This window comes from Somniosus microcephalus, chromosome 11 (genome assembly GCF_052327205.1).
Source record: "Somniosus microcephalus isolate GS21.2 chromosome 11, FLI_Smic_1.0, whole genome shotgun sequence".
Lineage (NCBI taxonomy): Eukaryota > Metazoa > Chordata > Chondrichthyes > Squaliformes > Somniosidae > Somniosus > Somniosus microcephalus.
Window position 1 is genome coordinate 77,712,236 of NC_140997.1, and position 16,240 is coordinate 77,728,475.

Sequence of the window (16,240 nt, forward strand, 5' to 3'; positions counted from 1 at the left end):
ACCTTTATATGGCAAAAGACAGGGGCGTAGCCAATACACACAATAGGAACAAAAGGGGGCGGTTCACACAATACAAGCAGGTGAAACACACAGGTAAAACACATAGGCTGATGAAGGCATATATTTCATCACATTCACCCCTTCTACAGGTTTAGTCTGTCCGGGGGTGTGATAGTCCTTCCTGAATGTCGCAACAGTACCTCGGGTTCCGACCGGGAGTCCGTGGTGCCCTCCTGGGCATACCCATGTGCTGGGGTTGTTGCAGGTACTGCTGGGGGTGGTGAGGATACCTCTGGGGATGGTGGAGGTTCTTCTGGGGGTGGTGGTGATGGGTCGTCGTCGTCGCTTCCTGCCGAGGCGAGGTCCTTTATGGACACGGTGTCTTCACGCCCGTCGGCGTGCTTGACGTACGCGTACTGTGAGTTTGCTTGGAGTAGGTGTACTGCCTCCACGAGGGGATCCGTTTTGTGGCCCCTCACATGTTTCCGTAACAGGACTGTCCCTGGGGCGGAGAGCCACGAGGGTAGGGATACTCCTGAGGTTGATTTGCGGGGAAAAACAAACATCTTCTCGTGAGGAGTGGCGTTAGTAGCAGTACACAGTAGCGACCTTATCGAGTGGAGTACGTCTGGGAGGACCTCCTGCCAGCGGGAGGTGGGGAGGCCTTTAGACCTTAGTGCTAAGGTAACCGCCTTCCACACTGTCGCGTTCTCCCTCTCCACTTGCCCATTACCCCGGGGGTTATAACTAGTGGTCCGACTCGTGGCTATCCCCTTTGACAGCAGGTATTGGCGCAGTTCATCGCTCATGAACGACGCCCCCCTGTCAGTGTGGATGTAGTTGGGCATGCCGAACGTGCAAAACAGGTTGCTGAGGCACTTGATGACCGTGGCACTGGTCATATCTGGGCAGGGGTAGGCGAATGGGAAGCGGGAGTACTCGTCCACAATGTTGAGGAAGTACACATTGCGGTCGGTGGAGGGGAGTGGTCCCTTGAAATCTAAGCTCAGGCGCACGAATGGCCGTGTAGCTTTGATCAGGTGGGCTTGGTCAGGCCTGAAAAAACGGGGCTTGCATTCTGCACAAGTGCGGCAGTCCCTGGTCATAGACCGGACCTCCTCGATGGAATAGGGCAGGTTACGGGATTTTATAAAGTGGAATAGCCGGGTGACCCCCGGGTGGCAGAGGCCATTGTGGAGGCCCTGTAGCCTGTCCCCCTGGATGCTGGCACACATCCCTCGTGATAGGGCGTCGGGGGATTCGTTGAGGGCCCTCGGCCTATATATTATGTCGTACTCAAACGTGGAGAGTTCGATCCGCCACCTGAGAATTTTGTCGTTCTTGATCTTCCCCCTCTGTTTGTTGTTAAACATGAAGGCTACCGACCGCTGGTCGGTAAGCAGGGTGAAGCGTTTGCCGGCTAGGCAGTGCCTCCAGTGCCGCACTGCCTCCACTATGGCCTGGGCCTCCTTCTCTACCGAGGAGTGCCTGATCTCGGGCCCTTGGAGGGTTCTTGAGAAAAAGGCTACGGGCCGCCCATCCTGGTTGAGGGTGGCTGCTAAAGCGAAGTCGGACGCATCGCTTTCGACCTGGAAAGGGATGTTTTCGTCCACTGCCCGCAGCGTGGCCTTCTCAATGTCGTGTTTAATGCTGTTGAAGGTGGCGTGGGCCTCGGCCGTGAGCGGGAAGGACGTTGATTTCAGGAGGGGACGGGCCTTGTCGGAATAATTGGGGACCCATTGGGCGTAATAGGAGAAGAACCCCAGGCACCTTTTCAGGGCCTTGGGGGTGTTTGGTAGGGGTAGCTCCCGTAGGGGGCGCAATCGGTCGGGGTCCGGACCGATTTCCCCGTTTTCCACCACGCAGCCCAGGATACAGAGGCGCGTGGTGCTAAAGACACACTTATCCTCGTTGTAGGTGAGATTGAGTCTGAGGGCGGTTTTCAGAAATCTCGCGAGGTTCGAGTCGTGGTCTTGCTGGTCGTGGCCACAGATGGTGACGTTGTCTAGGTATGGGTAGGTGGCTGTTAACTGGTTCTCATCGACCATGCGGTCCATCTCCCGCTGGAAGACCGAGACCCCGTTCGTTACCCCAAAGGGGACTCTGAGGAAGTGGTAGAGACGTCCGTTCGCCTCGAAGGCGGTGTATGGATGGTCCTCCGGCCTAATGGGGAGCTGGTGGTATGCCGATTTTAGGTCGATGGTGGAAAACACCCGGTATTGCGCGATTTGGTTAACCATATCCGCTATGCGGGGCAGAGGGTAGGCGTCTAGCTGGGTGTATAGATTAACCGTCTGACTATAATCTATCACCATCCGCTTCTTTTCGCTACCCTTAACTACTACTACCTGGGCGCGCCACGGGCTGGTACTGCATTCGATGATACCTTCCCGCTTGAGTCTTTCTACTTCCGACGCAATGAACCGTCTGTCCTCCCAGCTGTACCGCCTACTCTTGGTCGCTATGGGTCGACAGTTGGGTGCGAGGTTGGCGAACAGAGAGGGCGGCTTGACCTTCAGGGTAGCCAGACCGCACACTGTGAGGGGCGGCTGGGACCCACCGTAGGTAAGTGTGATACTTTGGTGGTGGCACTGTGTGGTAAACCACTCTTATCGTTCACTATCATTACACTATAGTTATCACTGTTGTATTGTTATCACTGTTCTCACTGTTGTATCACTATACGAGGTCGCCTCTTGTCGCGCTGTTATACCTGGGCTGACCACCTCCGACTCCGCCCATGGCTCCACCTACCTGCCCAGGTATAAAGGTAGTCGACTGGCTGGTATTCCTCCTTGTTGGACCCGATCACCCACGAGGGTGGGCTCTGTTATTTAGTCAATAAAAACCTTTAGTTACGTTCCTAACTCGTCGCTTTTTATTGGACGAATTGATAGGTATATCAATTTTATTGACTAAATTTTAAAGATGTCTACTACTGGCCAGCCAGAAGCCCTCCCAGAAGCACAGCCACAGCAGCTTTCAGACACCGGGCTACACCAGCCACACCAGCCGGCTTGGCTGCAAGCCCTCAAACCACCATACCTGGATCTAAACCCACAGGCAGCAAACTCAGCCCTCGACTTCAAACACTGGCTGGGCTGCTTCGAATCCTACCTGGAAGAATCCGGCGTCCCTCAGAGATCCAAACTAAGAGTTCTGAACGCCCAAGCGAGCCCGAGAGTATACGCACTCATCCAGGACACGACTACATAGTTTAAGGGTACGGAGTATAAAAATTTTAAACTCCTCGTCCTCCCCCAGCTCTGCGCTGCCGTCCTACTAGGGCTGGACTTCCAATCCCACCTCCAAAGTGTAACCCTAGCATACGGTGGACCCCTCCCCCCGCTCACAGTCGACAACCAGCGAATGTTAAACCGCCCACCGCGTAACACCTGCAGCCTATCCACCCTCAAGGTGCCGCCACCTTCCCTGTTCGCTAACCTCACCCCCGACTGCAAACCCGTCGCTACCAAGAGCAGGCGGTACAGCGCTGGGGACAGAGCCTTCATTAGCTCCGAGGTGCGGCGCCTCCTGAAAGAGGGCATTATCGAGGGGAGCAACAGCCCCTGGCGTGCCCAGGTCGTGGTCGTTAAGACCGGCGATAAAAATCGCCTGGTCATCGACTACAGCCAGACCATAAACAGATACACCCAGCTGGACGCATACCCCCTTCCCCGCATATCTGACATGGTCAATCAGATTGCACAATACCGCGTATTCTCGACCATCGACCTTAAGTCGGCCTACCACCAACTCCCTATCCACCCCGAGGACCACCAGTACACCGCCTTCGAGGCGAATGGGCGCCTATACCACTTCCTTAGGGTCCCCTTCGGTGTCACCAACGGGGTCTCGGTCTTCCAAAGGGAGATGGACCGGATGGTTGACCAGAACGGACTGCAGGCCACATTCCCCTATCTAGATAACGTCACCATCTGCGGCCACGACCGGCAGGACCATGACGTGAATCTGGAGAAATTCCTCCGTACGGCCCAACGGCTGAACCTCACCTACAATAAGGAGAAATGTGTGTTTAACACCTCGCGCCTTGCCATCCTTGGCTGTGTAGTAGAGAACGGACTCATCGGCCCTGACCCCGAAAGAATGCGCCCCCTCATGGAGCTACCCCTCCCCCACTGCCCTAAGGCGCTGAAGAGAACCCTGGGGCTCTTCGCCTACTATGCCCAATGGGTGCCCAATTATGCGGACAAAGCCAGACCCCTCATGAAGTCCACATCCTTCCCCCTCACAGAGGAAGCGTGCGCGGCCTTCTCCCTCATCAAGGGAGACATAGCCAAGGCCACAATGCACGCAGTGGATGAGTCCATCCCCTTCCAAGTGGAGAGCGATGCATCCGACTTCGCCCTAGCCGCTACCCTTAACCAGGAGGGGAGGCCGGTGGCCTTCTTCTCAAGGACCCTACAGGGCCCCGAGATCCGACACTCGTCGGTCGAGAAGGAAGCCCAGGCAATTGTGGAGGCGGTACGGCACTGGAGGCATTACCTGGCAGGCAAACGATTTACCCTCCTCACCGACCAACGTTCGGTTGCTTTCATGTTTAATAACAAGCTGAGGGGCAAAATCAAGAATGACAAGATCTTGAGGTGGAGAATCGAGCTATCCACCTACGATTATGATATCTTGTACCGGCCAGGTAAGCTGAACGAACCCCCTGATGCTCTTTCACGAATTACATGCGCCAGCGCGCATATTGATAGACTTCAGACCCTCCACAACGACCTCTGCCACCCCGGGGTCACCAGACTTTACCATTTCATTAAGGCCCGCAACCTGACCTACTCCATCGAGGAGGTCAGGACCATGACCAGGAACTGCCAGACCTGCGCCGAGTGCAAACCGCACTTCTATAGGCCGGACAGAGCAAGCCTGATCAAGGCCACCCGCCCCTTCGAGCGCCTGAGCATCGACTTTAAGGGGCCTCTACCGTCATCTGACCGCAATGTGTACTTCCTCAACATCGTTGATGAGTACTCCCGTTTCCCTTTTGCCTTCCCCTGCCCAGACATGACCAGTACCACGGTCATCAAGTGCCTGAACGACCTCTTCGCCTTGTTCGGGTTCCCGAACTATATACATAGTGACCGGGGCTCCTCCTTCATGAGCGAGGAACTCCGTCAGTTCCTACTAGCGAGAGGTATTGCAGCAAGTAAGACCACCAGCTACAACCCCCGAGGGAACGGCCAGGTGGAAAGAGAGAACGCGACGGTATGGAAGGCCGTCCTCTTAGCCTTAAAGTCTAAGGGCCTCCCAACCTCCCGCTGGCAGGAAGTCCTCCCGACAGCGCTGCACTCCATCCGGTCACTACTTTGCACTGCCGTTAACGCCACCCCCCATGAACGAATGTTTGTTTTCCCCAGGAAGTCGACTACGGGAACCACTCCACCAACCTGGCTGACCTCTCCGGGGCCCGTCTTGCTGCGAAAGCACGTGAGGGCCCATAAAACGGACCCCCTGGTCGAGAGGGTGAACCTCCTGCACGCCAACCCCCAGTACGCCTACGTGGCTTACCCAGACGGGCGGGAGGACACTGTCTCCTTACGAGACCTCGCACCCTCGGGCACTCCGGAGACACCACCTTTACCCCCCCCACCACCCCCCCAATTCCAGCCCAGGTAGACGGCATGCCGGAACCCCACGAGCCTTCGCCGACCACGCAGACACCAGCATTAACACCGGATAATGCAGCACCGCCGCTGCGACGATCGGAGAGGCTTACGAGGCCTCCGGACAGACTGACATACCAGAACTGGTAGTACACTTCACCCCGCCGCTCAAATCTAAACAAGGGGTGAATGTGGTAAACCACTTTTATCGTTCACTATCGTTACACTATAGTTATCACTGTTGTATTGTTATCACTGTTCTCACTGTTGTATCACTATACGAGGTCGCCTCTTGTCGCGCTGTTATACCTGGGCTGACCACCTCCGACTCCGCCCATGGCTCCACCTACCTGCCCAGGTATAAAGGTAGTCGACTGGCTGGTATTCCTCCTTGTTGGACCCGATCACCCACGAGGGTGGGCTCTGTTATTTAGTCAATAAAAACCTTTAGTTACGTTCCTAACTCGTCGCTTTTTATTGGACGAATTGATAGGTATATCACACTGGAAGTCCAGACCCAAGATCACGCTCACACAGAGATCTGGCATTATCAATAGTTTAAAATCTCTGTAATCATTGCCTTTTACCGACAACATAACCGCGCAGAAACCTGTAATTTTTGAGGTATGACTCTTATCGGCCATGGCGATTTTGCCCTGTGTGGGGACTATCGTTCGTGAAAGTCGTTTTACCAGGCTAGGATGAATAAAGCTTTCGGTGCTCCCGCAGTCAATCAAGCATTTAACCTTGTTCCCGTTTACCTCTATGTCCATCATCGATTTAGACAACGGATGCGGCCTGGACTGATCCACTGTGATCGAGGCCACCAGTGGGTCCTGGAGGTCCATGTGGTCGGGGCAAGATGGTGGACTCCATGAGGGTGGACAAGATGGCTTCCAAGATGGCCGCTCCCACGGCGCGCACGCGGCGGTGGTGGAGTTGGAGGCGGGGTTCCCTCTGCAGACTTTGCTGAAATGTCCTTTCTTCCCGCATTTAAAACAGGTGGTGCCCTTCGCTGGGCACAGATGCCTGGAGTGTTTGTCCTGGCCGCAGAAGTAGCATTTCGGGCCCCGATGCATTGCGGCAGTAGTGGGGCTCCTGGGTGGAGGCTGGGGCTCCGATGGTGCTGGGCTGGTCTGAGACCTGGGAGGTGAAGATGGCTTCCAAATGGCGGCCCCCACGAGGCGGAGTGGGCCGCGTGGCCTGGGGAACAGGATTCAGAGTTCCTCTGGGCCATATCCAGCGATCGCGCTATATCTATAGCCTGTTTTAAGTCCAGTCCCTCCTTTTCAAACAGTTTCTGCCGAATATAATTTGAACTGAGGCCCGCAATAAGGGAGTCTCGAATCAACTCCTCCGTGTACACGATGGCAGACACGGCCTTACAGTTACAGTCTCTGCCCAGTACTTTTAGGTTTAGTATAAAGTCCTCTCGTGACTCACCATGCCGCTGCGTGCGAGTAGTCAGAAGATGCCTGGCGTACACCACGTTTATTGGCCGCGCGTAGTGGGCCTTCAGGATGGTGCAGGCCTCCTCGTAGCTGGTGGCATCTTGGATGAGGGGGGAGACCCGATGGCTCACCCAGTTTCGCAGGATTCCCAGTTTCATGTCTCCGGTAGCGGTTTCGGCTGCGGCTATGGCAGTGGATGAGTTTGCAATGAAAAATTCGAAACATTGGAACCAGTGTCTGAACTGTGTGGCTGCGTCTGAGGCATGGGGGTCCAGATCCAAGCGCTCTGGTTTCAGGAGTCGATCCATCCTGGTGTTTTAGTGATTAAAATTGATGTGCCTTCAATAACTCAAAGACAAGGAATTTAAAGGATTCAACTAAGGCTTTTAATCACTAAAAACGTTGCAGCATTACAGGTCTTCCCACATCGGGCGTCTGGTAGGAATGACTCATACAGCTCCTGAGACCTTTATATGGCAAAAGACAGGGGCATAGCCAATACACACAATAGGAACAAAAGGGGGCAGTTCACACAATACAAGCAAGTGAAACACACAGGTAAAACACATAGGTTGGTGAAGGCATATATTTCATCACAAGCTAATCGCCACAAGTGCGAGTTTTTCCAGAAGCAGATATCGTATTGTGGCCACGTCATCGATGAAGAGGGGTTACATAAGTCCCCTGAAAAGATTGAGGCAGTAGTCAAGGCTCCAGCACCAGAAAATGTGTCACAACTGAGGTCGTTCCTCGGGCTGCTAAACTACTACCATAAGTTCTTACCAAATTTGTCCACGGTATTACACCCACTGAGCACCCTACTGCAAACAGGGGTACCATGGAAGCGGGATGACGAACGTAGGCGAGCTTTCCAGAAGTGTAAAGAATTGATCACATCAAAAGAGGTGTTGGCCCATTTCAACCCAGCACTACCAATTCGTTTGGCATGTGATGCATCACCCTATGGTATTGGAGCGGTGCTGTCGCACAAATTCCCAGACGGGTTGGAGAGGCCAGTAGCCTTTGCGTCTCGGTCACTAACCTCAGCCGAGCGCAACTACGCCCAGATTGACAGGGAGGCCCTCAGCCTAGTATGGGGAGTAAAAAAATTCAAACACTATCTGCATGGGCAGAAGTTCATCTTGCTGACTGACCACCAACCACTTGTCTCCATCTTTAGTCCTAAGAAGGGCGTTCCAGTGATGACGGCACAACGGTTACAAAGATGGTCCCTGTTTCTAGGGGCGAATCAATATGAAATAGAATATAAAGGCACGAAACAGCATGGAAACGCTGATGGGCTATCGCGCCTGCCACTGCCTACTGTGGAGGAAGCACCAGCAGTGGACCCTATCGAGATATTTTATTCGTCAATAATTGAACGATTGCCAGTAACGAACGCGGATATTGAGAAGGAGACCTGCAATGATCCGACGCTGTCTCGGGTATATGATTTGACGGTGAGGGGATGGCCAACACATGGCGACTCACTGTTGCCAGCATTCTCATCCAGAAGAGAACAGCTGTCAGTATGCCAGGGGACAGTGATGTGTGGATCCAGAGTGGTGATTCCACCCAAGTTAAGGGAGAGAATGCTAAATGAGCTACATGAAGGTCATCTGGGGGGAGTGAAAATGAAAAGCCTTGCTAGGGCTTATGTGTGGTGGCCGGGAATCGATCAACAAATCGAAGACCTAACCAAGAGCTGCTCAGGATGCCAGAAGGTCCAAAATGCACCACCACATGCCCCTCTACACCCATGGGAGTGGCCCTCCTCTCCATGGCAACGGGTGCATATTGATTTTGCTGGTCCATTCATGGACTCAATGTTCTTAATAGCAGTGGATGCTCATTCGAAGTGGCCTGAGGTGATAAAAATGTCCTCAACCACTACAGAGAAAACGATTGCAGTCCTACGGACCATATTTGCCAGAAACGGCTTGCCAGAGCAGATTTGCTCTGAAAATGGACCACAGTTTGTGTCCGAGGAGTTTCGAAAATTTATGAGAAGGAATGTGGTAAGGCATTACACATCCACCCCGTATCATCCAGCCACAAATGGATTGGCTGAGAAGTTCGTACAAACCTTTCAGAAGGCGATAAAGGCCATGTGCGACGATGAAATTCCACTACAGCATAAGGTGGACAATTTCTTATTAGCCTACTGAAACGCGACACATGCAGTTACCAACCAGACCCCGGCCATGATGTTCTTTAACCGAAGGTTGCGATCTCGTCTGGACTTGCTTAGACCAAATGTGCGAAGAAATGTTGAGGATAAACAATTCCAGCACATCAATGAGAAGCCGACAAGGAGCTTCAATGTAGGACAACCAGTCTTGGCCCGTGACTATCGAACAGAGAAATGGCAACCCAGAACGATATGCACACGGCAGGGGACATTAATGTACACAGTGGATGTCGGGGAGAACATTGTGAGACGCCACGTTGATCAGATCTTCGTGTCACAGGAACGAGTCAACCCCATGTCTTGCGTACCTGGGGATGAACCCAACATACCGGTAGCATCTACCTCCGAACCAGTAGCAGTGGAACCCGATGAACTAACCGATGAAAAGGGGCCAGAATCGCCTCCGCACCAAGAACAAGAACCTCAGGAAAGGCGCTATCCCGAAAGGATCAGGAAGCCGCCCCAAAGACTGAATCTATAAATGGACTATTGTTGTTTAATGTACATGTTAAAGTGCTAATTGTTATTTGAATATTATGGGTACTACTAATCTAAAAGGGGAGGAATTATAGTGTATGTACCTTTAAGAGAGAACTACTTTTACAGCTCCTGTATACTGTAGTACCGGCAGTGACCACACCTGTATATAATCCTTGAGCATGCCTCTGTACCCCAGTCTCGAGACTACCCTACTCCAGTAAACACCTGTTGATTGTTAAGTTACAGCATCCGTGTGGTTATTGAAAAACATCACACTCTCAGAATCACGGATCTAACAGTGTGGGGTTTAAATGTTCCTTTAGTATCGTTACTATGTCTTCAAAACTCTTTTCCATTGGCTTCGTTGGGGTTACTAGATTTTGTAATAAACCATACGTCTTTGCACCCATTAAATTTAACAATACCGACGCTTTCTTGTCATCTAACACCTCATTTGCCTTGCAGTACACCTCTATTCATTCAACATATGTAGTCCAATCTTCGACTTCATTGTCAAATGCGGTGATACTGCCACTCTTCGGCATTTTAGGTGTGGTTTAAAATGGCCTCTCCCAATGGCTTAAAATGGCGTCTCCCGCGCTTTCCTTCCTCCCCCGCTGCTGCCGATGCCGCTTCCGGCGGTTCTCGTGGCAATGGCGGCGCCCTGTAGGTTTCTGCGCATCTCTCTCTCCCTCTCTCCGACGCTGCTCGGCCCCTGAACACCGGCTGTGCCCTGTGCGCTCTGCCCTCTCTCTCTCTCTCTCCCCGTTGACGCTGCTCGGCCCTTTGCTGTGCCGCTCGGTCGGGCTCTAACCCGCCGCCGTCCGGGAAGGGTCTGCGCACTACCTGTTGCCAGCCCGTTTCGCTGGACCACCTCGACTGGAAAGCCAAGCCTGGCTCTCGACAGCCTCCCCCGCAATTCTCAAGTCTCTGCTGGATGACTGGGCGGTTGCCCGTGGTCGACGCCCGAGTCTCTGGCCTTGACCTCCAATCCACTGATCTCCAGGAACGAATCCCCGGGAGGTGATGCAGAGTTGCAGGTAGGTTCGAACCTGCCTCGTCGCCAATGTTACGTCCGTATATAATAAGAAACGGACTGCGGAGAACGGTACAATAGGTGTTTACTCAACGTGGCTCAAACTGCAACTGAAACAACAGATTACTACTCAGCGTTATATACAGGTGTGGTCACTGCCGGTACGACAGTATACATGAGCTGTAGAAAGTCGTTCCCCCCTTAAAGGTACATACATTACACCAACAATGCAGTGTAAATGTCCTGTACAGATATTGATCAGCCAACCGGAAGGTTGGGCAGCCGGGAAATGTATTTGCAGATCATGACTTTCAATATTGAGGCTTTGGAAAGGGTGCAGAGGAGGGCAACAAGACTAATGCCCACTTTAAAGCATCTTAGTTATAAAGATAGGCTAAAAGATTTGGGATTCTAAACCTTAGAGAAGCGTAGACTTAAGGGTGATCCGATCGAGGCTCAGTTTGTTCCAATTAAATAGGTTAGGTAGGACCAGGGGTCACAGTTTTAAGTTGTGTAGGTCCAGATCTAGGTTAGATGTCAGGAGGTGGTTCTTTTCCCAGAGAACAGTGGCCCTCTGGAACAGGCTGCCCTCTCGTGCGGTGGACGCCAATTCGCTGAATTCCTTCAAGCGAGAGCTGGATCTGTTTCTGGCGGGGCGGAGATCACCTCTTACAAAATGTAGGTAGAGCTTGAATTATCAGGACCAGATTGATCTCCTGGGCTAGTTTCGATTGCCTACATGGGTCGGAGAGGAATTTCTCAGAACTTTTTCCTCAGATTGGCCTGGGTTTTTATCACTTTTTATGCCTTTCCCAGGAGATCAGATAGATTTTGGGTGGAATGAAGTGTATGGCCCGTAATTTCCAACCCACACGGGCATGTACGAGCTGTGTACACACCCGTAGGGACCTTGCAAGTGCCGGTTTCAAGCATGCGAAGTGCATGCGCTGAACACCGGCACTTCCAATCGGTCAAGAATCCTCTTGACAGATCGCACGCCTGCCCTGGAGAAGGGCCTCCGTGGGTGGAGAGTTCCGCTTGCTGCAGAACCTCTGCCCGCTGAAATCCCTTAAAAATCTTACGCCTGGTAAAAGCCTGTATAAGGGTTTAAGAAAAAGCAAAAAAATAATTTTTTTTCACTCATTTATAATTTTTAAATACTTTTAAAAAAGGTAAGTTTATTTTTAGCCTTGTAAAAATCGTTAATTATTTTTTTCAAAAAATTTAATTTGTTTAAAATATTTAATTTAAAGTAATTTTAATTCATTTTTAAAATGTGATTTAAAAAAAAATGTATTTAATGTTGTAGTGTCTTTTTTCAGTGATCCCCATTCATACTTTTGACAGGTCCAGCTGTCAAAAGTGTGAAGGGGGATTCCCTTCTCCCATTGGCTCGCCGGGCCCACGTGATCCCAGGGATGCTTGAGAACGGCCTGCGCCCCTGGGATACCTGGGACTCTGCGCGCGCACACCAGGAGAGGCCCAGGAGCGGAAATGCCTGGACCTCGGGAGCTCTCCGGTACGTGCGTAGATTTTTTCCCGATGGGGGCATCCGCACACAGGATGTCTCCTGTCGGAAATTACGGGCCTATATGTTGTGATACACAAGGAATCACAACTGTGTGGGACAGGCTGGATGGACCAGAGGGTCTTCTCTTGTCTGTCATTGTTTGTATGTTCGTAAACAGCTTGACATGTACAACTGCTCCTTCTAATAAGTGAAGATACCTTACTTTAAACATTCAGTTCAAATGTAAAACGTTTAGACTTTATTTTCTAAACAAAACTAAGTAAGTTAAAAGAACTTGATTTTCTTTTACTTTTGTTTTCTTCCTATTTTCTCTGTCTCCTTTTACCTTTCTTCCCCTGAAGTACTCTTGTCTTTTAAAATGGCTCACTATTCCAGGATCACACTGGAATGCAAAGATAACCCCCAGCAACTATTCTCTACCGCTAACTGTCTTCTTAAACCCCTCTCCCCTGTCTCCTCCACCCTCACCTCCAACAAGTGCGAGGAGCTCATGGACTTCTTTGTCTCTAAGATTGAGACCATCCGTTCATCTGCCTCTGCCACTTCCCTTCCTTCCCTTAGCCCACCGGGCCAAACTTCCTCTAAGGTTCCCCTCTGCCCTAGCCCTGAACTCGCATCTTTCTCCAGTTTCTCTCCAAACTCCCATCTTGACATCTCCACGCTCATCTTGTCCATGAGACCCACTACCTGCTCCCTCAAACTTAATCCCACTAAACTGCTGACCACCCAACTTCCTTTTCTGGCTCCCATGTTAGCTGACATTGTTAACATTTCTCTCTTCTCAGGTACTGTCCCCTTTCCTCAAATCTGCCGTCATCACGCCTCTCCTCAAGAAAACAACCCTTGACCCCACTGTCCTTGCAAACTCCCACCCCATCTCCAACCTCCCTTTCCTTTCCAAAGTCCTTGAACGAGTTGTCGCCTCCCAAATCCATGCCCATCTTTCCTGGAACTCCATGTTTGAATCCCTCTAATTAGGATTCCGCCCTTGCCACAGTACCAAAATGGCTCTCATCCAAGTCACAAATGACATCCTTTGTGACTATGACAAAGGTAAACTATCCCTCCTCGTACATCTCGACCTTTCTGCAGCCCTTGACACGGTGACCACTCCATCCTTCTCCAGCGCCTCTCCACCATCGTCCAGCTGGGTGGGACTGCACCCGCCTGGTTCCATTCATATCTATCTAATCATAGCCAGAGAATCACCTGCAATGGCTTCTCTTCCTGCTCCCACATCGTAACTTCTGATGTCCCCCAAGGATCTATTTCTCATCCACATGCTGCCCCTTGGTGACATCATCTGAAAACACAGCGTCAGTTTCCACATGTACACTGACAACACCCAGCTTTACCTCACCACCACTTCTCCTGACCCCTCCACTGTCACTAAGTTGTCAGACTACTTGTCCAACATCCAGTTCTGGATGAGCAGAAATTTTCTCCAATTAATTATTGCGAAGACCGAAGCCATTGTCTTCGGTCCCCGCCACAAACTCCGTTCCCTGGCCACCGACTCCATCCCTCTCCCTGGCAACTGACTGAGGCTGAACCAGACTGTTTGCAACCTTGGTGTCGTATTTGACCCTGAAATGAGCTTCTGATCACATATAAGTGGCATACCTAAGACCGCCTATTTCCACCTCTAATATTGCCCGTCTCTGCCCTTGCTTTAGCTCAACTGCTGCTGAAACCCCCATCCATGCCTTTGTTACCTCTAGACTTGACTATGCCAATGCACTCCTGGCTGGCCTCCCACATTCTACCCTACGTAAACTTGGGGTCATCCAAAACTCGGCTGCCCATGTCCCAACTCACACCCCTGTGCTCGCTCACCTCCATTGGCCTCCGGTTAAGCAACGCCTCAATTTCAAAATTCTCATCCTTGTTTTCAAATCCTTCCATGACCTCGCTGTAATGTATGTACCTTTAAGAGGAGAACTACTTTTTACAGCTCCTGTATACTGTAGTACCGGCAGTGACCACACCTGTATATAAACCCTGAGTAGGGATCTGTACAGTAGTTCTAGAGTAACCCTCATTCAGTAAACACCTGTTGATCGTTCCCTGCAGTCTCTTGTCTAATTATTGAAGGACACAACATCAAGATACACGGATCTAACATTGGCGATGAGCAGATTCAAACCTACATGCAACTCTGCATCACCTCCCAGGGATTCGCTCCTGGAGAACAGTGGAAGAAGGCCGAGTCCAGAAGCACGGGCGTCGACCACGGGAAACCCCCCCAGTCTTCCAGCAGAGATTTGAGCATCGCAGGGGAGGCTGTCGAGAGCCAGGCTTGGCTCTCCAGTCACGGTGGTCCAGCAAAACGGGCTGGCAACAGGTACTGCACAGACCCTTCCCGGACAGCGGCGGCTAGAGCCGACCGATGGCACAGAAAAAGGCCGAGCAGCGTCGACGGGGGAGAGAGAGGGGGTAGAGCGCACAGGGCGCAGCCGGTGTTCAGGACTGAGCGGCGTCAACAGGGGAGAGAGGCGAGAGAGAGCCGAGCGCAGCCGGTGTTCAAGGGCCGAGCAGCGTCAACGGGGGAGAGAGGCGCGCAGGAAAAGGTGCAGAGCGCAGCCGGTGTACAAGGGCTGAGCAGCGTCAGCGGGGAAGAAAGGAAAGCGCGGGAGACGCCATTTTAAGCCGCAGCGGGGAAGAAGGAAAGCACGGGAGAGGCCATTTTAAGCCAGTCTAACCACACCCAAAAATGCCGAAGAGTGGCAGTATCACAGCGTTCGACAATGAAGTCGAAGATTGGACGACATATATCGAACACATAGAAGTGTAAGGAATGACCCAGATTCTGCCTCGCCTCGCCACCAGAGGGCTCCATGAACTCTTTATTCATTATTGTATTCACCTGTGCATTGTTAGATACCTACTATTTAAGTGGTGTTCACCTTATGTTCATTGCTCAGTCTTGAGTTGCTCTGCCTGGAGATACCTTGTGCTGGTCTGCTTGCCTGTATTCTGTACTGTTGTTATTTGTTTATGTCAAGTAAAGTCTACCTTTGTTTTGCAACCTAACCTCTGCCTCAGTTTGCCTTACTGCAGTTGGGTCCACCGAGTTCCGGTCCTTACAGCAAGACTGAGCCAAAACATGGACCCAGCAGAGAAGGACCAATGGCCAAAACAAGTTTCTGAACAGCTACAACTGATCTTGAACGAACTGCAGTGTCTCGCCACGGCAGTCTCCCGAAGCCAGAATCTGCTGGAGGGCCTCGTCATCACTTTCCATCAGAGCCAGGAACAGAGTCAGGTGATCCAAGCCGCTCCTGCACCGTTACCCGCTCCTACGGTTTCGCCTTCTCCTCTGAGAGAACCCCGATTACCTGCACCCGAGCGCTACGACGGTAACCCAGGAGGATGTTGAGGTTTCCTAATCCAGTGTTCCCTGGTTTTCCAACTGCAGGGTTCATTATTTCCCAGTGACTGTTCCCGAGTGGCCTACATCATTTCGCTACTTACCGGCAAGGCGCTTACCTGGGCTACAGCCGTCTGGGAACAGCAAACGCCGGCATGTTCAAACTACCAACTTTTCTCGGAAGAAATGAGAAAGGTCTTTGATCACCCTGTCAGTGGGAGAGAGGCATCTAACAAACTGCTTCGGCTTCGCCAGGGGGTTCGTAGCGTTGTTGTCTACGCTATTGAGTTTCGCACTCTCGCTGCAGAAAGCCAATGGAATTCGGAGGCGCTCATCGCCACCTTTCGCCACGGTCTCACGGGTGAGATCAAGGACGAACTGGCTTCCAGGGATCCAGTGAGTGATTTGGAGTCTCTTTTTGATATCTCCGTTCGTGTGGATAATCGTCTTCGTGAGAGGCGAAGAAAACGCCACTCCTTTTTCACTCCGTTTCCAGAGCCCAGAGCTTTTCCTGCTTCGAAGCCATCTGAGAACCTCCGAGCCATCCCGAGTCC